Genomic DNA, 22,682 nt, shown 5'->3' on the forward strand with positions numbered 1-22,682 from the left:
CCAGCCCCTGGAGAGAGCCCCCTCCAGCCAAAGCCCCCCACTCCCAGCCCTTGGAGAGAGCCCCCTCCAGCAAAAGCCACACACTCCCAGCCCCTAGAGAGAGCCCCCTCCAGCAAAAGCCACACACTCCCAGCCCCTGGGGAGAGCCCCCTCCAGCAAAGGTCCCACACTCCTGGCCCCTGGAGAGAGCCCCCCTCCAGCAAAAGCCACACACTCCCAGCCCCTGGGGAGAGCCCCCTCCAGCAAAGGCCCCACACTCCCGGCCCCTAGAGAGAGCCCCCTCCAGCAAAAGCCCCACACTCCCTGCCCCTGGGGAGAGCCCCCTCCAGCAAAGGCCCCACACTCCCGGCCCCTGGAGAGAGCCCCCCTCCAGCAAAAGCCACACACTCCCAGCCCTTGGAGAGAGCCCCCTCCAGCAAAAGCCACACACTCCCAGCCCCTAGAGAGAGCCCCCTCCAGCAAAAGCCACACACTCCCAGCCCCTAGAGAGAGCCCCCTCCAGCAAAAGCCACACACTCCCAGCCCCTAGAGAGAGCCCCCTCCAGCAAAAGCCACACACTCCCAGCCCATGAAGAGAGCCCCCTCCAGCAAAAGCCCCACACTCCCAGCCCCTGGGGAGAGCCCTCTCCAGCAAAGGCCCCACACTCCCGGCCCCTGGAGAGAGCCCCCCTCCAGCAAAAGCCCCACATTCCCAGCCCCTGGGGAGAGTCCCCTCCAGCAAAAGCCCCACACTCCCGGCCCCTGGAGAGAGCCCCCTCCAGCAAAGCCCCACACTCCCAGCCCCTGGAGAGAGCCCCCTCCAGCCAAAGCCCCCCACTCCCAGCCCTTGGAGAGAGCCCCTCCAGCAAGAGCCCCACACTCCCAGCCCTTGGAGAGAGCCCCCTCCAGCAAAAGCCCCACACTCCCGGCCCCTGGAGAGAGCCCCCTCCAGCAAAAGCCCCACACTCCCGGCCCCTGGAGAGATCCCCCTCCAGCAAAGCCCCACACTCCCAGCCCCTGGAGAGAGCCCCCTCCAGCAAAAGCCCCACACTCCCGGCCCCTGGAGAGAGCCTCTCCAGCAAGAGCCCCACACTTCCAGCCCCTGGAGAGAGCCCCCTCCAGCAAAAGCCCCACACTCCCAGCACCTGGAGAGCCCCCTCCAGCAAAAGCCCCACACTCCCAGCACCTGGAGAGCCCCCTCCAGCAAAAGCCCCACACTCCCAGCCTCTGGAGAGAGCCCCCAGCAAAGCCCCACACTCCCAGCCCCTGGAGAGAGCCCCCTCCAGCAAAAGCCCCACACTCCCAGCCCCTGGAGAGAGCCCCCTCCAGCAAAGGCCCCACACTCCCAGCCCCTGGAGAGAGCCCCCTCCAGCAAAGGCCCCACACTCCCAGCCCATTGAGAGCCCCCTCCAGCAAAGGCCCCACACTCCCAGCCCCTGGAGTGAGCCCCCTCCAGCAAAGGCCCCACACTCCCAGCCCTGTAGAGAACCTCCTCCAGCAAAAGCCCCACACTCCTAGCCCATTGAGAGCCCCCTCCAGCAAAGGCCCCACACTCCCAGCCCATTGAGAGCCCCCTGCAGAAAAAGCCCCACACTCCCAGCCCCTGGAGAGAGCCCCCTCCAGCAAAAGCCCCACACTCCCAGCCCTGTTGAGAGCCCCCTCCAGCAAAAGCCCCACACTCCCAGCCTCTGGAGAGAGTCCACTCCAGCAAAGCCCCACACTCCCAGCCCATGAAGAGAGCCCCCTCCAGCAAAGGCCCCACACTCCCAGCCTCTGGAGAGAGCCCCCTCCAGCAATAGCCCCACACTCCAAGCCCATGAAGAGAGCCCCTCCAGCAAAGGCCCCACACTCCCAGCCCCTGAAGATACCCCTCCAGCAAAAGCCACACATTCCCAGCCCCTGAAGAGACCCCTCCAGCAAAAGCCCCACACTCCCAGCCCCTGGAGAGAGCCCCCTCCAGCAAAAGCCCCACACTCCCAGCCACTGGAGAGAGCCCCCTCCAGCAAAAGCCACACACTCCCAGCCCCTGGAGAGAGCCCCCTCCAGCAAAAGCCCCACACTCCCAGCCCCTGGAGAGAGCCCCCTCCAGCAAAAGCCTAACACTCCCAGCCCTTGGAGAGAGCCCCCTCCAGCAAAAGCCCCACACTCCCGGCCACTGGAGAGAGCCCCCTCCAGCAACGGCCCCACACTCCCAGACCCTGGGGAGAGCCCCCTCCAGCAAAAGACCCACACCCCCAGCCCCTGGAGAGCCCCCTCCAGCAAAGGCCCCACACTCCCAGCCCCTGGAGAGAGCCCGCTCCAGCAAGAGCCCCACACTCCCAGCCCATGAAGAGAACCCCCTCCAGCAAAAGCCCCACACTCCAAGCCCCTAGAGAGAGCCCCCTCCAGCAAAAGCTACACACTCCCAGCCCCTAGAGAGAGCCCCCTCCAGCAAAAGCCACACACTCCCAGCCCATGAAGAGAGCCCCCTCCAGCAAAAGCCACACACTCCCAGCCCCTAGAGAGAGCCCCCTCCAGCAAAAGCCACACACTCCCAGCCCATGAAGAGAGCCCCCTCCAGCAAAAGCCCCACACTCCCAGCCCCTGGGGAGAGCCCCCTCCAGCAAAGGCCCCACACTCCCTGCCCCTGGAGAGAGCCCCCCTCCAGCAAAAGCCACACACTCCCAGCCCCTGGAGAGAGCCCCCTCCAGCCAAAGCCCCCCACTCCCAGCCCTTGGAGAGAGCCCCCTCCAGCAAAAGCCACACACTCCCAGCCCCTAGAGAGAGCCCCCTCCAGCAAAAGCCACACACTCCCAGCCCCTGGGGAGAGCCCCCTCCAGCAAAGGCCCCACACTCCCGGCCCCTGGAGAGAGCCCCCCTCCAGCAAAAGCCACACACTCCCAGCCCCTGGGGAGAGCCCCCTCCAGCAAAGGCCCCACACTCCCGGCCCCTAGAGAGAGCCCCCTCAAGCAAAAGCCTCACACTCCCAGCCCCTGGGGAGAGCCCCCTCCAGCAAAGGCCCCACACTCCCGGCCCCTGGAGAGAGCCCCCCTCCAGCAAAAGCCACACACTCCCAGCCCTTGGAGAGAGCCCCCTCCAGCAAAAGCCACACACTCCCAGCCCCTAGAGAGAGCCCCCTCCAGCAAAAGCCACACACTCCCAGCCCCTAGAGAGAGCCCCCTCCAGCAAAAGCCACACACTCCCAGCCCCTAGAGAGAGCCCCCTCCAGCAAAAGCCACACACTCCCAGCCCATGAAGAGAGCCCCCTCCAGCAAAAGCCCCACACTCCCAGCCCCTGGGGAGAGCCCCCTCCAGCAAAGGCCCCACACTCCCGGCCCCTGGAGAGAGCCCCCCTCCAGCAAAAGCCCCACATTCCCAGCCCCTGGGGAGAGTCCCCTCCAGCAAAAGCCCCACACTCCCGGCCCCTGGAGAGAGCCCCCTCCAGCAACGCCCCACACTCCCAGCCCCTGGAGAGAGCCCCCTCCAGCCAAAGCCCCCCACTCCCAGCCCTTGGAGAGAGCCCCTCCAGCAAGAGCCCCACACTCCCAGCCCTTGGAGAGAGCCCCCTCCAGCAAAAGCCCCACACTCCCGGCCCCTGGAGAGAGCCCCCTCCAGCAAAAGCCCCACACTCCCGGCCCCTGGAGAGATCCTCCTCCAGCAAAGCCCCACACTCCCAGCCCCTGGAGAGAGCCCCCCTCCAGCAAAAGCCACACACTCCCAGCCCTTGGAGAGAGCCCCCTCCAGCAAAAGCCACACACTCCCAGCCCCTAGAGAGAGCCCCCTCCAGCAAAAGCCACACACTCCCAGCCCCTAGAGAGAGCCCCCTCCAGCAAAAGCCCCACACTCCCAGCCCCTGGGGAGAGCCCCCTCCAGCAAAGGCCCCACACTCCCGGCCCCTGGAGAGAGCCCCCCTCCAGCAAAAGCCACACACTCCCAGCCCCTGGAGAGAGCCCCCTCCAGCCAAAGCCCCCCACTCCCAGCCCTTGGAGAGAGCCCCCTCCAGCAAAAGCCACACACTCCCAGCCCCTAGAGAGAGCCCCCTCCAGCAAAAGACACACTCCCAGCCCCTGGGGAGGGCCCCCTCCAGCAAAGGCCCCACACTCCCGGCCCCTGGAGAGAGCCCCCCTCCAGCAAAAGCCACACACTCCCAGCCCCTGGGGAGAGCCCCCTCCAGCAAAGGCCCCACACTCCCGGCCCCTAGAGAGAGCCCCCTCCAGCAAAAGCCCCACACTCCCAGCCCCTGGGGAGAGCCCCCTCCAGCAAAGTCCCCACACTCCCAGCCCCTAAAGAGAGCCCCCCTCCAGCAAAAGCCCCACACTCCCAGCACCTAGAGAGACCCCCCTCCAGCAATTCCCACACTCCCAGCTCCAGCCCCTGGAGAGAGTCCGCTCCAGCAAAGGCCCTACACTCCCAGCCTCTGGAGAGAGCCCCCTCCAGCAAAAGCCCCACACTCCCAGCCCCTGGAGAGAGCCCCTCCGGCAAAAGCCCCACACTCCCAGCACCTGGGGAGATCCCCCTCCAGCAAAAGCCCAACACTCCCAGCCTCTGGAGAGAGCCCCCTCCAGCAAAAGCCCCACACTCCCAGCCCCTGAAGAGAGCCCCCCTCCAGCAAAGGCCCCACACTCCCAGCCCCTGGAGAGAGCCCCCTTCAGCAAAAGCCTAACACTCCCAGCCCATGAAGAGAGCCCCCTCCAGCAAAAGCCCCACACCCCCAGCCTCTGGAGAGAGCCCCCTCCAGCAAAGGCCCCACACTCCCAGCCCCTGGAGAGAGCCCCCTCCAGCAAAGGCCCCACACTCCCAGCCTCTGGAGAGCCCCCTCCAGCAAAAGCCCCACACTCCCAGCCCCTGAAGAGAGCCCCCTCCAGCAAAGGCCCCACACTCCCAGCCCCTGAAGAGAGCCCCCTCCAGCAAAGGCCCCACACTCCCAGCACCTGGAGAGCCCCCTCCAGCAAAAGCCCCACACTCCCAGCCCCTGAAGAGAGCCCCCTCCAGCAAAGCCCCCACACTCCCAGCCCCTGAAGAGAGCCCCCTCCAGCAAAGGCCCCACACTCCCAGCCCATGAAGAGAGCCCCCTCCAGCAAAAGCCCCACACTCAAAGCCCCTGGAGAGAGCCCCCTGCAGCAAAAGCCCCACACTCCCAGCCCCTGGAGAGAGCCCCATCCAGCAAAAGCCCCACACTCCCAGCACCTGGAGAGCCCCCTCCAGCAAAAGCCCCACACTCCCAGCCTCTGGAGAGAGCCCCCAGCAAAGCCCCACACTCCCAGCCCCTGGAGAGAGCCCCCTCCAGCAAAAGCCCCACACTCCCAGCCCCTGGAGAGAACCCCCTCCAGCAAAGGCCCCACACTCCCAGCCCCTGGAGAGAGCCCCCTCCAGCAAAGGCCCCACACTCCCAGCCCATTGAGAGCCCCCTCCAGCAAAGGCCCCACACTCCCAGCCCCTGGAGTGAGCCCCCTCCAGCAAAGGCCCCACACTCCCAGCCCTGTAGAGAACCTCCTCCAGCAAAAGCCCCACACTCCCAGCCCATTGAGAGCCCCCTCCAGCAAAGGCCCCACACTCCCAGCCCATTGAGAGCCCCCTGCAGCAAAAGCCCCACACTCCCAGCCCCTGGAGAGAGCACCCTCCAGCAAAAGCCCCACACTCCCAGCCCTGTTGAGAGCCCCCTCCAGCAAAAGCCCCACACTCCCAGCCTCTGCAGAGAGTCCACTCCAGCAAAGCCCCACACTCCCAGCCCATGAAGAGAGCCCCCTCCAGCAAAGGCCCCACACTCCCAGCCTCTGGAGAGAGCCCCCTCCAGCAAAAGCCCCACACTCCAAGCCCATGAAGAGAGCCCCTCCAGCAAAGGCCCCACACTCCCAGCCCCTGAAGATACCCCTCCAGCAAAAGCCACACACTCCCAGCCCCTGAAGAGACCCCTCCAGCAAAAGCCCCACACTCCCAGCCCCTGGAGAGAGCCCCCTCCAGCAAAAGCCCCACACTCCCAGCCACTGGAGAGAGCCCCCTCCAGCAAAAGCCACACACTCCCAGCCCCTGGAGAGAGCCCCCTCCAGCAAAAGCCCCACACTCCCAGCCCCTGGAGAGAGCCCCCTCCAGCAAAAGCCTAACACTCCCAGCCCTTGGAGAGAGCCCCCTCCAGCAAAAGCCCCACACTCCCGGCCACTGGAGAGAGCCCCCTCCAGCAAAGGCCCCACACTCCCAGACCCTGGGGAGAGCCCCCTCCAGCAAAAGACCCACACCCCCAGCCCCTGGAGAGCCCCCTCCAGCAAAGGCCCCACACTCCCAGCCCCTGGAGAGAGCCCGCTCCAGCAAGAGCCCCACACTCCCAGCCCATGAAGAGAGCCCCCTCCAGCAAAAGCCCCACACTCCAAGCCCCTAGAGAGAGCCCCCTCCAGCAAAAGCTACACACTCCCAGCCCCTAGAGAGAGCCCCCTCCAGCAAAAGCCACACACTCCCAGCCCATGAAGAGAGCCCCCTCCAGCAAAAGCCACACACTCCCAGCCCCTAGAGAGAGCCCCCTCCAGCAAAAGCCACACACTCCCAGCCCATGAAGAGAGCCCCCTCCAGCAAAAGCCCCACACTCCCAGCCCCTGGGGAGAGCCCCCTCCAGCAAAGGCCCCACACTCCCGGCCCCTGGAGAGAGCCCCCCTCCAGCAAAAGCCACACACTCCCAGCCCCTGGAGAGAGCCCCCTCCAGCCAAAGCCCCCCACTCCCAGCCCTTGGAGAGAGCCCCCTCCAGCAAAAGCCACACACTCCCAGCCCCTAGAGAGAGCCCCCTCCAGCAAAAGCCACACACTCCCAGCCCCTGGGGAGAGCCCCCTCCAGCAAAGGCCCCACACTCCCGGCCCCTGGAGAGAGCCCCCCTCCAGCAAAAGCCACACACTCCCAGCCCCTGGGGAGAGCCCCCTCCAGCAAAGGCCCCACACTCCCGGCCCCTAGAGAGAGCCCCCTCCAGCAAAAGCCCCACACTCCCAGCCCCTGGGGAGAGCCCCCTCCAGCAAAGGCCCCACACTCCCGGCCCCTGGAGAGAGCCCCCTCCAGCAAAAGCCACACACTCCCAGCCCTTGGAGAGAGCCCCCTCCAGCAAAAGCCACACACTCCCAGCCCCTAGAGAGAGCCCCCTCCAGCAAAAGCCACACACTCCCAGCCCCTAGAGAGAGCCCCCTCCAGCAAAAGCCACACACTCCCAGCCCCTAGAGAGAGCCCCCTCCAGCAAAAGCCACACACTCCCAGCCCATGAAGAGAGCCCCCTCCAGCAAAAGCCCCACACTCCCAGCCCCTGGGGAGAGCCCCCTCCAGCAAAGGCCCCACACTCCCGGCCCCTGGAGAGAGCCCCCCTCCAGCAAAAGCCCCACATTCCCAGCCCCTGGGGAGAGTCCCCTCCAGCAAAAGCCCCACACTCCCGGCCCCTGGAGAGAGCCCCCTCCAGCAAAGCCCCACACTCCCAGCCCCTGGAGAGAGCCCCCTCCAGCCAAAGCCCCCCACTCCCAGCCCTTGGAGAGAGCCCCTCCAGCAAGAGCCCCACACTCCCAGCCCTTGGAGAGAGCCCCCTCCAGCAAAAGCCCCACACTCCCGGCCCCTGGAGAGAGCCCCCTCCAGCAAAAGCTCCACACTCCCGGCCCCTGAAGAGATCCCCCTCCAGCAAAGCCCCACACTCCCAGCCCCTGGAGAGAGCCCCCCTCCAGCAAAAGCCACACACTCCCAGCCCTTGGAGAGAGCCCCCTCCAGCAAAAGCCACACACTCCCAGCCCCTAGAGAGAGCTCCCTCCAGCAAAAGCCACACACTCCCAGCCCCTAGAGAGAGCCCCCTCCAGCAAAAGCCACACACTCCCAGCCCCTAGAGAGAGCCCCCTCCAGCAAAAGCCACACACTCCCAGCCCATGAAGAGAGCCCCCTCCAGCAAAAGCCCCACCCTCCCAGCCCCTGGGGAGAGCCCCCTCCAGCAAAGGCCCCACACTCCCGGCCCCTGGAGAGAGCCCCCCTCCAGCAAAAGCCACACACTCCCAGCCCCTGGAGAGAGCCCCCTCCAGCCAAAGCCCCCCACTCCCAGCCCTTGGAGCGAGCCCCCTCCAGCAAAAGCCACACACTCCCAGCCCCTAGAGAGAGCCCCCTCCAGCAAAAGACACACTCCCAGCCCCTGGGGAGGGCCCCCTCCAGCAAAGGCCCCACACTCCCGGCCCCTGGAGAGAGCCCCCCTCCAGCAAAAGCCACACACTCCCAGCCCCTGGGGAGAGCCCCCTCCAGCAAAGTGAGGTTCCGTGACGATCGTAAGTGGTGTTTTTGACTCGCACGAATATGGTCGAGTCTGGTATCTATGAACCGCAAATGACGAGTTTAGTAAGTGTGCGCAGTTTCGCTGTGCTAACTTAAACCGTTCGTTTGTTATGTGGGTTTTTCATCTGTACCCACGGGTTCCATCTTAGATACGGCATCCATTTTGTCTCTTGCCCTCAAGTAGCCAGCGAACGGACGCTGTCCGCTTCGCGACCCTGGGACTCCCAAGATATTTGCGGAAGACACATGTTCTTTGTAAGTGTCTTTATGACGAGGGGGATGCTACTGTAAGGCAGATGGCGCCGCGCTAGGCTCATCTTGCCACACGGACTTATTGTCTCAGCCGTGCATCTCATTAGGCACGTCCCTTTGATGCCTGTATCTCGTGTTTCCCGATACCTCCCCTTTTACACCCTTTCCGATCTCCCCACTGTCTCCGTCTTCCTCTGCACCTGTCTTCATTCCTATTTCGATCTATTTTACTGCTGATTGGAATTTGCTAATGGTGGGAAGATGGGTTTTTACAGTTGGGAACCGCCAAATGTTTCCGCACTTATGTTCCGGACCTGATGTGTTTCAGAGTGACCAAAGCGACCCCTCTGGGGGATAATTGTGGGAACCGGGTTGTAAACTTTTGTGTATCATGTTATCCTATGGGTAAAAACTGTATAAAAGGAGCGATCCACAGAACCAATTTGAAGCAGTCTCCCCAAGTTGCACGCTGTGTACTTGTCGTGATCTCTGTGTTCCCTGCAGCAAATAAACCTTGAATCTTTGACGTCAGAGGAAGTGTCCCGTGTCTCTGTGACTTGTACGCCGGAGCAGGTTACCCACGAAGGTTTCAGGTGTTGTGCCCTGGCACCGCTGGGTCCAAAAGAACCCAGTCCTTCAAAAGGCCCCACACTCCCGGCCCCTAGAGAGAGCCCCCTCCAGCAAAAGCCCCACACTCCCAGCCCCTGGGGAGAGCCCCCTCCAGCAAAGGCCCCACACTCCCGGCCCCTGGAGAGAGCCCCCCTCCAGCAAAAGCCACACACTCCCAGCCCTTGGAGAGAGCCCCCTCCAGCAAAAGCCACACACTCCCAGCCCCTAGAGAGAGCCCCCTCTAGCAAAAGCCCCACACTCCCAGCCCCTGGGGAGAGCCCCCTCCAGCAAAGGCCCCACACTCCCGGCCCCTGGAGAGAGCCCCCCTCCAGCAAAAGCCCCACATTCCCAGCCCCTGGGGAGAGTCCCCTCCAGCAAAAGCCCCACACTCCCGGCCCCTGGAGAGAGCCCCCTCCAGCAAAGCCCCCCACTCCCAGCCCTTGGAGAGAGCCCCTCCAGCAAGAGCCCCACACTCCCAGCCCTTGGAGAGAGCCCCCTCCAGCAAAAGCCCCACACTCCCGGCCCCTGGAGAGAGCCCCCTCCAGCAAAAGCCCCACACTCCCGGCCCCTGGAGAGATCCCCCTCCAGCAAAGCCCCACACTCCCAGCCCCTGGAGAGAGCCCCCTCCAGCAAAAGCCCCACACTCCCGGCCCCTGGAGAGAGCCTCTCCAGCAAGAGCCCCACACTCCCAGCCCCTGGAGAGAGCCTCCTCCAGCAAAAGCCCCACACTCCCAGCTCCAGCCCCTAGAGAGAGCCCACTCCAGCAAAAGCCCCACACTCCCAGCTCCAGTCCCTGGAGAGAGCCCCCTCCAGCAAAAGCCCCACATTCCCAGCCCCTGGAGAGAGCCCCCTCCAGCAAAGGCTCCACACTCCCAGCCGCTGGAGAGAGCCCCCTCCAGAAAAAGCCCCACACTCCCAGCCCCTGGAGAGAGCCCCCTCCAGAAAAAGCCCCACACTCCCAGCCCCTGGAGAGAGCCCCCTCCAGCAAAGGCTTCACACTCCCAGCCCCTGGAGAGAGCCCCCTCCAGAAAAATCCCCACACTCCCAGCCCCTGGAGAGAGCCCCCTCCAGAAAAAGCCCCACACTCCCAGCCCCTGGAGAGAGCCCCCCTCCAGCAAAGGCCCCACACTCCCAGCCCCTGGAGAGAGCCCCCTCCAGCAAAAGCCCCACACTCCCAGCACCTGGAGAGAGCCCCCCTCCAGCAAAGGCCCCACACTCCGAGCCCCTGGAGAGAGCCCCCCTCCAGCAAAGGCCCCACACTCACAGCCCATGAAGAGAGCCCCCTCCAGCAAAAGCCCCACACTCCCAGCCACTGGAGAGAGCCCCCTCCAGCAAAAACCCACACTCCCAGCCCCTGAAGTGCCCCCTCCAGCAAAGGCCCCACACTCCCAGCCCCTGGAGAGAGTCCCCTCCAGCAAAAGCCCCACACACCCAGCCCCTGGAGAGAGCCCCCTCCAGCAAAGCCCCACACTCCCAGCCCCCGGAGAGAGCCCCCTCCAGCAAAGGCCCCACACTCCCTGCCCTGGAGAGAGTCCCCTGCAGCAAAGGCCACACTCCCAGCCCTGTAGAGAGCCCCCCTCCAGCAAAAGCCCCACACTCCCAGCCCCTGGAGAGAGCCCCCTCCAGCAAAAGCTCCACACTCCCAGCCCCTGGGGAGAGCCCCCTCCAGCAAAAGCCCACACTCCCAGCCCCTAAAGAGAGCCCCCTCCAGCAAAAGCCCCTCACTCTCAGCCCCTGGAGAGATCCCCCTCCAGCAACGCCCCACACTCCCAGCCCCTAGAGAGAGCCCCCTCCAGCAAAAGCCCCACACTCCCAGCCCCTGAAGAGACCCCTCCAGCAAAAGCCCCACACCCCCAGCCCCTGGACAGAGCCCCCTCCAGCAAAAGCCCCACACTCCCAGCCCCTGGGGAGAGCCCCCTCCAGCAAAAGCCCCACACCCCCAGCCCCCCGAGAGAGCCCCCTCCAGCAAAAGCCCCACACTCCCAGGCCCTGGAGAGACCCCTCCAGCAAAAGCTCCATACTCCCAGCCCCTGGAGAGAGCCCCCTCCAGCAAACGCCCCTCACTCTCAGCCCCTGGAGAGAGCCCCCTCCAGCAAAAGCCCACACCCCCAGCCCCTGGAGAGACCCCTCCAGCAAAAGCCCCACACTCCCAGCCCCTGGAGAGAGCTCCCTCCAGCAAAAGCCCCACACTCCCAGCCATTGGAGAGACCCCTCCAGCAAAAGCCACACACTCCCAGCCTCTGGAGAGAGCCCCCCTCCAGCAAAAGCCCCACACTCCCATCCCCTGGAGAGAGCCCCCTCCAGCAAAAGCCCACACTCCCAGCCCCTGGAGAGAGCCCCCCTCCAGCAAAGTCCCCACACTCCCAGCCCCTGGAGAGAGCCCCCTCCAGCAAAAGCCGCACACTCCCAGCCCCTGGAGAGACCCCTCCAGCAAAAGCCCCACACTCCCAGCCCCTGGAGAGAGCCCCCTCCAGCAAAAGCCCCTCACTCTCAGCCCCTGGAGAGAGCCCCCTCCAGCAAAGCCCCACACTCCCAGCCCCTGGAGAGCCCCCCTCCAGCAAAAGCCCCACACTCCCAGCCCCTGGAGAGAGCCCCCTCCAGCAAAAGCCCCACACTCCCAGCCACTGGAGAGAGCCCCCTCCAGCAAAGCCCCACACTCCCAGCCCTGTAGAGAACCTCCTCCAGCAAAAGCCCCACACTCCCAGCCCCTGGAGAGAGCCCCCTCCAGCAAAGCCCCACACTCCCAGCCCCTGGAGAGAGCCCCCTCCAGCAAAAGCCCCACACTTCCAGCACCTGGGGAGAGCCCCCTCCAGCAAAAGCCCCACACTCCCAGCCACTAGAGAGAGCCCCCTCCAGCAAAAGCCACACACTCCCAGCACCTGGAGAGAGCCCCCTCCAGCAAAAGCCACACACTCCCAGCCACTGGAGAGAGCCCCCTCCAGCAAAAACCCACACTCCCAGACCCTGGAGAGAGCCCCCTCCAGCAAAAGCCACACACTCCCAGCCCCTGGAGAGAGCCCCCTCCAGCAAAAGCCCCACACTCCCAGCACCTGGAGAGAGCCCCCCTCCAGCAAAGGCCCCACACTCCGAGCCCCTGGAGAGAGCCCCCCTCCAGCAAAGGCCCCACACTCACAGCCCATGAAGAGAGCCCCCTCCAGCAAAAGCCACACACTCCCAGCCTCTGGAGAGAGCCTCCTCCAGCAAAAGCCCCACACTTCCAGCACCTGGGGAGAGCCCCCTCCAGCAAAAGCCCCACACTTCCAGCACCTGGAGAGAGCCCCCTCCAGCAAAAGCCCCACACTTCCAGCACCTGGGGAGAGCCCCCTCCAGCAAAAGCCCCACACTCCCAGCCTCTGGAGAGAGCCTCCTCCAGCAAAAGCCCCACACTCCAAGCCCCTAGAGAGAGCCCCCTCCAGCAAAAGCTACACACTCCCAGCCCCTAGAGAGAGCCCCCTCCAGCAAAAGCCACACACTCCCAGCCCATGAAGAGAGCCCCCTCCAGCAAAAGCCCCACACTCCCAGCCCCTAGAGAGAGCCCCCTCCAGCAAAGGCCACACACTCCCAGCCCATGAAGAGAGCCCCCTCCAGCAAAAGCCCCACACTCCCAGCCCCTGGGGAGAGCCCCCTCCAGCAAAGGCCCCACACTCCCGGCCCCTGGAGAGAGCCCCCCTCCAGCAAAAGCCACACACTCCCAGCCCCTGGAGAGAGCCCCCTCCAGCCAAAGCCCCCCACTCCCAGCCCTTGGAGAGAGCCCCCTCCAGCAAAAGCCACACACTCCCAGCCCCAAGAGAGAGCCCCCTCCAGCAAAAGCCACACACTCCCAGCCCCTGGGGAGAGCCCCCTCCAGCAAAGGCCCCACACTCCTGGCCCCTGGAGAGAGCCCCCCTCCAGCAAAAGCCACACACTCCCAGCCCCTGGGGAGAGCCCCCTCCAGCAAAGGCCCCACACTCCCGGCCCCTAGAGAGAGCCCCCTCCAGCAAAAGCCCCACACTCCCAGCCCCTGGGGAGAGCCCCCTCCAGCAAAGGCCCCACACTCCCGGCCCCTGGAGAGAGCCCCCCTCCAGCAAAAGCCACACACTCCCAGCCCTTGGAGAGAGCCCCCTCCAGCAAAAGCCACACACTCCCAGCCCCTAGAGAGAGCCCCCTCCAGCAAAAGCCACACACTCCCAGCCCCTAGAGAGAGCCCCCTCCAGCAAAAGCCACACACTCCCAGCCCCTAGAGAGAGCCCCCTCCAGCAAAAGCCACACACTCCCAGCCCATGAAGAGAGCCCCCTCCAGCAAAAGCCCCACACTCCCTGCCCCTGGGGAGAGCCCCCTCCAGCAAAGGCCCCACACTCCCGGCCCCTGGAGAGAGCCCCCCTCCAGCAAAAGCCCACATTCCCAGCCCCTGGAGAGAGCCCCCTCCAGCCAAAGCCCCCCACTCCCAGCCCTTGGAGAGAGCCCCTTCAGCAAGAGCCCCACACTCCCAGCCCTTGGAGAGAGCCCCCTCCAGCAAAAGCCCCACACTCCCGGCCCCTGGAGAGAGCCCCCTCCAGCAAAAGCCCCACACTCCCGGCCCCTGGAGAGATCCCCCTCCAGCAAAGCCCCACACTCCCAGCCCCTGGAGAGAGCCCCCTCCAGCAAAAGCCCCACACTCCCGGCCCCTGGAGAGAGCCTCTCCAGCAAGAGCCCCACACTCCCAGCCCCTGGAGAGAGCCCCCTCCAGCAAAAGCCCCACACTCCCAGCTCCAGCCCCTAGAGAGAGCCCACTCCAGCAAAAGCCCCACACTCCCAGCTCCAGTCCCTAGAGAGAGCCCCCTCCAGCAAAAGCCCCACATTCCCAGCCCCTGGAGAGAGCCCCCTCCAGCAAAGGCTCCACACTCCCAGCCGCTGGAGAGAGCCCCCTCCAGAAAAAGCCCCACACTCCCAGCCCCTGGAGAGAGCCCCCTCCAGAAAAAGTCCCACACTCCCAGCCCCTGGAGAGAGTCCCCTCCAGCAAAGGCTTCACACTCCCAGCCCCTGGAGAGAGCCCCCTCCAGAAAAATCCCCACACTCCCAGCCCCTGGAGAGAGCCCCCTCCAGAAAAAGCCCCAACACTCCCAGCCCCTGGAGAGAGCCCCCCTCCAGCAAAGGCCCCACACTCCCAGCCCCTGGAGAGAGTCCCCTCCAGCAAAAGCCCCACACTTCCATCACCTGGAGAGAGCCCCCCTCCAGCAAAGGCCCCACACTCCGAGCCCCTGGAGAGAGCCCCCCTCCAGCAAAGGCCCCACACTCACAGCCCATGAAGAGAGCCCCCTCCAGCAAAAGCCCCACACTCCCAGCCACTGGAGAGAGCCCCCTCTAGCAAAAACCCACACTCCCAGCCCCTGAAGTGCCCCCTCCAGCAAAGGCCCCACACACCCAGCCCCTGGAGAGAGCCCCCTCCAGCAAAGCCCCACACTCCCAGCCCCCGGAGAGAGCCCCGTCCAGCAAAGGCCTCACACTCCCTGCTCTGGAGAGAATCCCCTGCAGCAAAGGCCCACACTCCCAGCCCTGTAGAGAGCCCCCCTCCAGCAAAAGCCCCACACTCCCAGCCCCTGGGGAGAGCCCCCTCCAGCAAAAGCTCCACATTCCCAGCCCCTGGGGAGAGCCCCCTCCAGCAAAAGCCCACACTCCCAGCCCCTAAAGAGAGCCCCCTCCAGCAAAAGCCCCTCACACTCAGCCCCTGGAGAGATCCCCCTCCAGCAACGCCCCACACTCCCAGCCCCTAGAGAGAGCCCCCTCCAGCAAAAGCCCCACACTCCCAGCCCCTGAAGAGACCCCTCCAGCAAAAGCCCCACACCCCCAGCCCCTGGACAGAGCCCCCTCCAGCAAAAGCCCCACACTCCCAGCCCCTGGGGAGAGCCCCCTCCAGCAAAAGCCCCACACCCCCAGCCCCCGGAGAGAGCCCCCTCCAGCAAAAGCCCCACACTCCCAGCCCCTGGAGAGACCCCTCCAGCAAAAGCTCCACACTCCCAGCCCCTGGAGAGAGCCCCCTCCAGCAAAAGCCCCCCACTCTCAGCCCCTGGAGAGAGCCCCCTCCAGCAAAAGCCCCTCACTCTCAGCCCCTGGAGAGAGCCCCCTCCAGCAAAAGCCCACACCCCCAGCCCCTGGAGAGACCCCTCCAGCAAAAGCCCCACACTCCCAGCCCCTGGAGAGAGCTCCCTCCAGCAAAAGCCCCACACTCCCAGCCCTTGGAGAGACCCCTCCAGCAAAAGCCACACACTCCCAGCCTCTGGAGAGAGCCCCCTACAGCAAAAGCCCACACTCCCAGCCCCTGGAGAGAGCCCCCCTCCAGCAAAGTCCCCACACTCCCAGCCCCTGGAGAGAGCCCCCTCCAGCAAAAGCCGCACACTCCCAGCCCCTGGAGAGACCCCTCCAGCAAAAGCCCCACACTCCCAGCCCCTGGAGAGAGCCCCCTCCAGCAAAAGCCCCACACTCCCAGCCCCTGGAGAGAGCCCCCTCCAGCAAAAGCCCCTCACTCTCAGCCCCTGGAGAGAGCCCCCTCCAGCACAGCCCCACACTCCCAGCCCCTGGAGAGAGCCCCCTCCAGCAAAAGCCCCACACTCCCAGCCACTGGAGAGAGCCCCCTCCAGCATAAGCCCCACACTCCCAGCCCCTGAAGAGACCCCTCCAGCAAAAGCCCCACACCCCCAGCCCCTGGAGAGATCTCCCTCCAGCAAAGGCCCCACACTCCCAGCCCCTGGAGAGAGCCCCCTACAGCAGAAGCCCCACACTCCCAGCCCATGAAAAGAGCCCCCTCCAGCAAAAGACCCACACTACCAGCCCCTGGAGAGATCCCCCTCCAGCAAAGCCCCACACTCCCAGCCCTGTAGAGAGCCTCCTCCAGCAAAAGCCCCACACTCTCAGCCCCTGGAGAGAGCCCCCTCAAGCAAAAGCCCCACACTCCCAGCACCTGGAGAGAGCCCCCTCCAGCAAAGGCCCCACTCTCCCTGCCCTGGAGAGAGTCCCCTGCAGCAAAGCCCCACACCCCCAGCCCTTGGAGAGCCCCCTCCAGCAAAAGCCACACACTTCCAACCCCTAGAGAGAGCCCCCTCCAGCAAAAACCCACACTCCCAGCCCCTGGAGAGAGCCCCCTCCAGCAAAAACCCACACTCCCGGCCCCTGGAGAGATCCCCCTCCAGCAAAGCCGCACACTCACAGCCCTTGGAGAGAGCCCCCTCCAGCAAAAACCCACACTCCCGGCCCCTGGAGAGATCCCCCTCCAGCAAAGCCGCACACTCACAGCCCTTGGAGAGAGCCCCCTCCAGCAAAAGCCACACACTCCCAGCCCATTGAGAGCGCCCTCGAGCAAAAGCCCCCACACTCCCAGCCCCTGGAGAGAGCTCCCTTCAGCAAAAGCTCCACACCCCCAGCCCCCGGAGAGAGCCCCCTCCAGCAAAAGCCCCACACTCCCAGCCCCTGGAGAGAGCCCCCTCCAGCAAAAGCCCCACACTCCCAGCCCCTGGAGAGAGCCCCTCCAGCAAAAGCCCCACACTCCCAGCCTCTGGAGAGAGCCCCCTCCAGCAAAAGCCCCACACTCCCAGCCCCTGGAGAGAGCCCACTCCAGCAAAGCCCCACACTCCCGGCCCCTGGAGAGATCCCCCTCCAGCAAAGCCCCACACTCCCAGCCCCTGGAGAGCCCCCTCCAGCATAAGCCCCACACTCCCAGCCCCTGGAGAGAGCCCCCTAAAGCAAAAGCCCCACACCCCCAGCCCCTGGAGAGAGCCCCCTCCAGCATAAGCCCCACACCCCCAGCCCCTGGAGAGAGCCCCCTCCAGCATAAGCCCCACACCCCCAGCCCCTGGAGAGAGCCCCCTCCAGCATAAGCCCCACACTCCCAGCCCCTGAAGAGAGCCCCTCCAGCATAAGCCCCACACCCCCAGCCCCTGGAGAGAGCCCCCTCCAGCATAAGCCCCACACTCCCAGCCCCTGGAGAGATCCCCCTCCAGCAAAGCCCCACACTCCCAGCACCTGGGGAGAGCCCCCTCCAGCAAAAGCCCCACACTCCCGGCCCCTGGAGAGATCCCCCTCCAGCAAAGCCCCACACTCCCAGCACCTGGGGAGAGCCCCCTCCAGCAAAAGCCCCACACTCCCGGCCCCTGGAGAGATCCCCCTCCAGCAAAGCCCCACACTCCCAGCCACTGGAGAGCCCCCTCCAGCAAAGGCCCCACACTCCCAGCCCCTGGAGAGAGCTCCCTTCAGCAAGGCCACACACTCCCAGCCCCTGGAGAGAGCCCCCTCCAGCAAAGCCCCACACTCCCAGCCTCTGGAGAGAGCCCTCCAGCAAAAGCCCCACACCCCCAGCTCCTGGAGAAGCGTGGCTCACTGGTTAGAGCAGGCAGACCCTGAAGCAGAGGTCAGACCCGGGACCAGGGTTCGATTCCCGACGCGGCAGGGTGTTGAGCTCATATGTCCACGGACTCGATAATTCTCGCTTCGGTGCCTGATCTAATCATGGGTTCACACTCTGCAACTCTGGGCATTAAGCTTGCTTAATCTCCACAACGGCCCCCCGCGGCGGGATGCCTGGCTTTCACCTTGGGGATGCCCTGTAGGGGCTATCTCACAGGGAAAAACCAGGACGGGTTCCCAAGGCAAGCGCGGAGATACCCCTTCGGGGGTCGATTCTGGCGCTATATAAGAAATGTAATAATAATAATAATAATAAGAGAGTCCCCTCCAGCAAAGGCCCCACACTCCCAGCACCTGGAGAGAGCTCCCTCCATAAAAAGCCCCCACACTCCCAGCCCCTGGAGAGAGCCCCCTCCAGCAAAAGCCCCACACTCCCAGCACCTGGAGAGAGCTCCCTCCAGCAAAAGCCCCACACTCCCAGCCCCTGGAGAGAGCCCCCTCCTGCAAAGCCCCACACTCCCAGCCTCTGGAGAGAGCCCCCTCCAGCAAAGGCCCCACACTCCCAGCCTCTGGAGAGAGCCCCCTCCAGCAAAGGCCCCACACTCCCAGCCTCTGGAGAGAGCCCCCCTCCAGCAAAAGCCCCACACTCCCAGCCCCTGGAGAGAGCTCCCTCCAGCAAAGGCCACACACTCCCAGCCCCTGGAGAGAGCCCCCTCCAGCAAAGCCCCACACTCCCAGCCTCTGGAGAGAGCCCCCTCCAGCAAAGGCCCCACACTCCCAGCCTCTGGAGAGAGCCCCCCTCCAGCAAAGGCCCCACACTCCCTGCCTCTGGAAAGAGCCCCCCTCCAGCAAAGTCCCCACACTCCCAGTCCCTAAAGAGAGCCCCCCTCCAGCAAAAGCCCCACACTCCCAGCACCTGGGGAGAGCCGCCTCCAGCAAAGGCCCCACACTCCCAGCCTCTGGAGAGAGCCCCCCTCCAGCAAAGTCCTCACACTCCCAGCCCCTAAAGAGAGCCCCCCTCCAGCAAAAGCCCCACACTCCCAGCACCTGGAGAGATCCCCCTCCAGCAAAGGCCCCACACTCCCAGCCCCTGGTGAGAGCCCCCTCTAGCAAAGCCCCACACTCCCAGCACCTGGAGTGACCCCCCTCCAGCAATTCCTACACTCCCAGCTCCAGCCCCTGGAGAGAGTCCGCTCCAGCAAAAGCCCCACACTCCCAGCCTCTGGAGAGAGCCCCCTCCAGCAAAAGCCCCACACTCCCAGCCCCTGGAGAGAGCCTCCTCCAGCAAAGGCCCCACACTCCCAGCCCCTGGAGAGAGCCCCCTCCAGCAAAAGACCCCCACTCCCAGCCCTGTAGAGAACCTTCACCAGCAAAGCCCCACACTCCCAGCCACTGGAGAGAGCCCCCTCCAGCAAAAGCCCCACACTCCCAGCCCCTGGAGAGAGCCCCCTCCTGCAAAGCCCCACACTCCCAGCCTCTGGAGAGAGCCCCCTCCAGCAAAGGCCCCACACTCCCAGCCTCTGGAGAGAGCCCCCTCCAGCAAAGGCCCCACACTCCCAGCCTCTGGAGAGAGCCCCCCTCCAGCAAAAGCCCCACACTCCCAGCCCCTGGAGAGAGCTCCCTCCAGCAAAAGCCACACACTCCCAGCCCCTGGAGAGAGCCCCCTCCAGCAAAGCCCCACACTCCCAGCCTCTGGAGAGAGCCCCCTCCAGCAAAGGCCCCACACTCCCAGCCTCTGGAGAGAGCCCCCCTCCAGCAAAGGCCCCACACTCCCTGCCTCTGGAAAGAGCCCCCCTCCAGCAAAGTCCCCACACTCCCAGCCCCTAAAGAGAGCCCCCCTCCAGCAAAAGCCCCACACTCCCAGCACCTGGGGAGAGCCCCCTCCAGCAAAGGCCCCACACTCCCAGCCTCTGGAGAGAGCCCCCCTCCAGCAAAGTCCCCACACTCCCAGCCCCTAAAGAGAGCCCCCCTCCAGCAAAAGCTACACACTCCCAGCCCCTAGAGAGAGCCCCCTCCAGCAAAAGCCACACACTCCCAGCCCATGAAGAGAGCCCCCTCCAGCAAAAGCCCCACACTCCCAGCCCCTAGAGAGAGCCCCCTCCAGCAAAGGCCACACACTCCCAGCCCATGAAGAGAGCCCCCTCCAGCAAAAGCCCCACACTCCCAGCCCCTGGGGAGAGCCCCCTCCAGCAAAGGCCCCACACTCCCGGCCCCTGGAGAGAGCCCCCCTCCAGCAAAAGCCACACACTCCCAGCCCCTGGAGAGAGCCCCCTCCAGCCAAAGCCCCCCACTCCCAGCCCTTGGAGAGAGCCCCCTCCAGCAAAAGCCACACACTCCCAGCCCCAAGAGAGAGCCCCCTCCAGCAAAAGCCACACACTCCCAGCCCCTGGGGAGAGCCCCCTCCAGCAAAGGCCCCACACTCCTGGCCCCTGGAGAGAGCCCCCCTCCAGCAAAAGCCACACACTCCCAGCCCCTGGGGAGAGCCCCCTCCAGCAAAGGCCCCACACTCCCGGCCCCTAGAGAGAGCCCCCTCCAGCAAAAGCCCCACACTCCCAGCCCCTGGGGAGAGCCCCCTCCAGCAAAGGCCCCACACTCCCGGCCCCTGGAGAGAGCCCCCCTCCAGCAAAAGCCACACACTCCCAGCCCTTGGAGAGAGCCCCCTCCAGCAAAAGCCACACACTCCCAGCCCCTAGAGAGAGCCCCCTCCAGCAAAAGCCACACACTCCCAGCCCCTAGAGAGAGCCCCCTCCAGCAAAAGCCACACACTCCCAGCCCCTAGAGAGAGCCCCCTCCAGCAAAAGCCACACACTCCCAGCCCATGAAGAGAGCCCCCTCCAGCAAAAGCCCCACACTCCCTGCCCCTGGGGAGAGCCCCCTCCAGCAAAGGCCCCACACTCCCGGCCCCTGGAGAGAGCCCCCCTCCAGCAAAAGCCCACATTCCCAGCCCCTGGAGAGAGCCCCCTCCAGCCAAAGCCCCCCACTCCCAGCCCTTGGAGAGAGCCCCTTCAGCAAGAGCCCCACACTCCCAGCCCTTGGAGAGAGCCCCCTCCAGCAAAAGCCCCACACTCCCGGCCCCTGGAGAGAGCCCCCTCCAGCAAAAGCCCCACACTCCCGGCCCCTGGAGAGATCCCCCTCCAGCAAAGCCCCACACTCCCAGCCCCTGGAGAGAGCCCCCTCCAGCAAAAGCCCCACACTCCCGGCCCCTGGAGAGAGCCTCTCCAGCAAGAGCCCCACACTCCCAGCCCCTGGAGAGAGCCCCCTCCAGCAAAAGCCCCACACTCCCAGCTCCAGCCCCTAGAGAGAGCCCACTCCAGCAAAAGCCCCACACTCCCAGCTCCAGTCCCTAGAGAGAGCCCCCTCCAGCAAAAGCCCCACATTCCCAGCCCCTGGAGAGAGCCCCCTCCAGCAAAGGCTCCACACTCCCAGCCGCTGGAGAGAGCCCCCTCCAGAAAAAGCCCCACACTCCCAGCCCCTGGAGAGAGCCCCCTCCAGAAAAAGTCCCACACTCCCAGCCCCTGGAGAGAGTCCCCTCCAGCAAAGGCTTCACACTCCCAGCCCCTGGAGAGAGCCCCCTCCAGAAAAATCCCCACACTCCCAGCCCCTGGAGAGAGCCCCCTCCAGAAAAAGCCCCAACACTCCCAGCCCCTGGAGAGAGCCCCCCTCCAGCAAAGGCCCCACACTCCCAGCCCCTGGAGAGAGTCCCCTCCAGCAAAAGCCCCACACTTCCATCACCTGGAGAGAGCCCCCCTCCAGCAAAGGCCCCACACTCCGAGCCCCTGGAGAGAGCCCCCCTCCAGCAAAGGCCCCACACTCACAGCCCATGAAGAGAGCCCCCTCCAGCAAAAGCCCCACACTCCCAGCCACTGGAGAGAGCCCCCTCTAGCAAAAACCCACACTCCCAGCCCCTGAAGTGCCCCCTCCAGCAAAGGCCCCACACACCCAGCCCCTGGAGAGAGCCCCCTCCAGCAAAGCCCCACACTCCCAGCCCCCGGAGAGAGCCCCGTCCAGCAAAGGCCTCACACTCCCTGCTCTGGAGAGAATCCCCTGCAGCAAAGGCCCACACTCCCAGCCCTGTAGAGAGCCCCCCTCCAGCAAAAGCCCCACACTCCCAGCCCCTGGGGAGAGCCCCCTCCAGCAAAAGCTCCACATTCCCAGCCCCTGGGGAGAGCCCCCTCCAGCAAAAGCCCACACTCCCAGCCCCTAAAGAGAGCCCCCTCCAGCAAAAGCCCCTCACACTCAGCCCCTGGAGAGATCCCCCTCCAGCAACGCCCCACACTCCCAGCCCCTAGAGAGAGCCCCCTCCAGCAAAAGCCCCACACTCCCAGCCCCTGAAGAGACCCCTCCAGCAAAAGCCCCACACCCCCAGCCCCTGGACAGAGCCCCCTCCAGCAAAAGCCCCACACTCCCAGCCCCTGGGGAGAGCCCCCTCCAGCAAAAGCCCCACACCCCCAGCCCCCGGAGAGAGCCCCCTCCAGCAAAAGCCCCACACTCCCAGCCCCTGGAGAGACCCCTCCAGCAAAAGCTCCACACTCCCAGCCCCTGGAGAGAGCCCCCTCCAGCAAAAGCCCCCCACTCTCAGCCCCTGGAGAGAGCCCCCTCCAGCAAAAGCCCCTCACTCTCAGCCCCTGGAGAGAGCCCCCTCCAGCAAAAGCCCACACCCCCAGCCCCTGGAGAGACCCCTCCAGCAAAAGCCCCACACTCCCAGCCCCTGGAGAGAGCTCCCTCCAGCAAAAGCCCCACACTCCCAGCCCTTGGAGAGACCCCTCCAGCAAAAGCCACACACTCCCAGCCTCTGGAGAGAGCCCCCTACAGCAAAAGCCCACACTCCCAGCCCCTGGAGAGAGCCCCCCTCCAGCAAAGTCCCCACACTCCCAGCCCCTGGAGAGAGCCCCCTCCAGCAAAAGCCGCACACTCCCAGCCCCTGGAGAGACCCCTCCAGCAAAAGCCCCACACTCCCAGCCCCTGGAGAGAGCCCCCTCCAGCAAAAGCCCCACACTCCCAGCCCCTGGAGAGAGCCCCCTCCAGCAAAAGCCCCTCACTCTCAGCCCCTGGAGAGAGCCCCCTCCAGCACAGCCCCACACTCCCAGCCCCTGGAGAGAGCCCCCTCCAGCAAAAGCCCCACACTCCCAGCCACTGGAGAGAGCCCCCTCCAGCATAAGCCCCACACTCCCAGCCCCTGAAGAGACCCCTCCAGCAAAAGCCCCACACCCCCAGCCCCTGGAGAGATCTCCCTCCAGCAAA

This window comes from Lissotriton vulgaris, chromosome 7, assembly GCF_964263255.1.
Source record: "Lissotriton vulgaris chromosome 7, aLisVul1.2, whole genome shotgun sequence".
NCBI lineage: Eukaryota > Metazoa > Chordata > Amphibia > Caudata > Salamandridae > Lissotriton > Lissotriton vulgaris.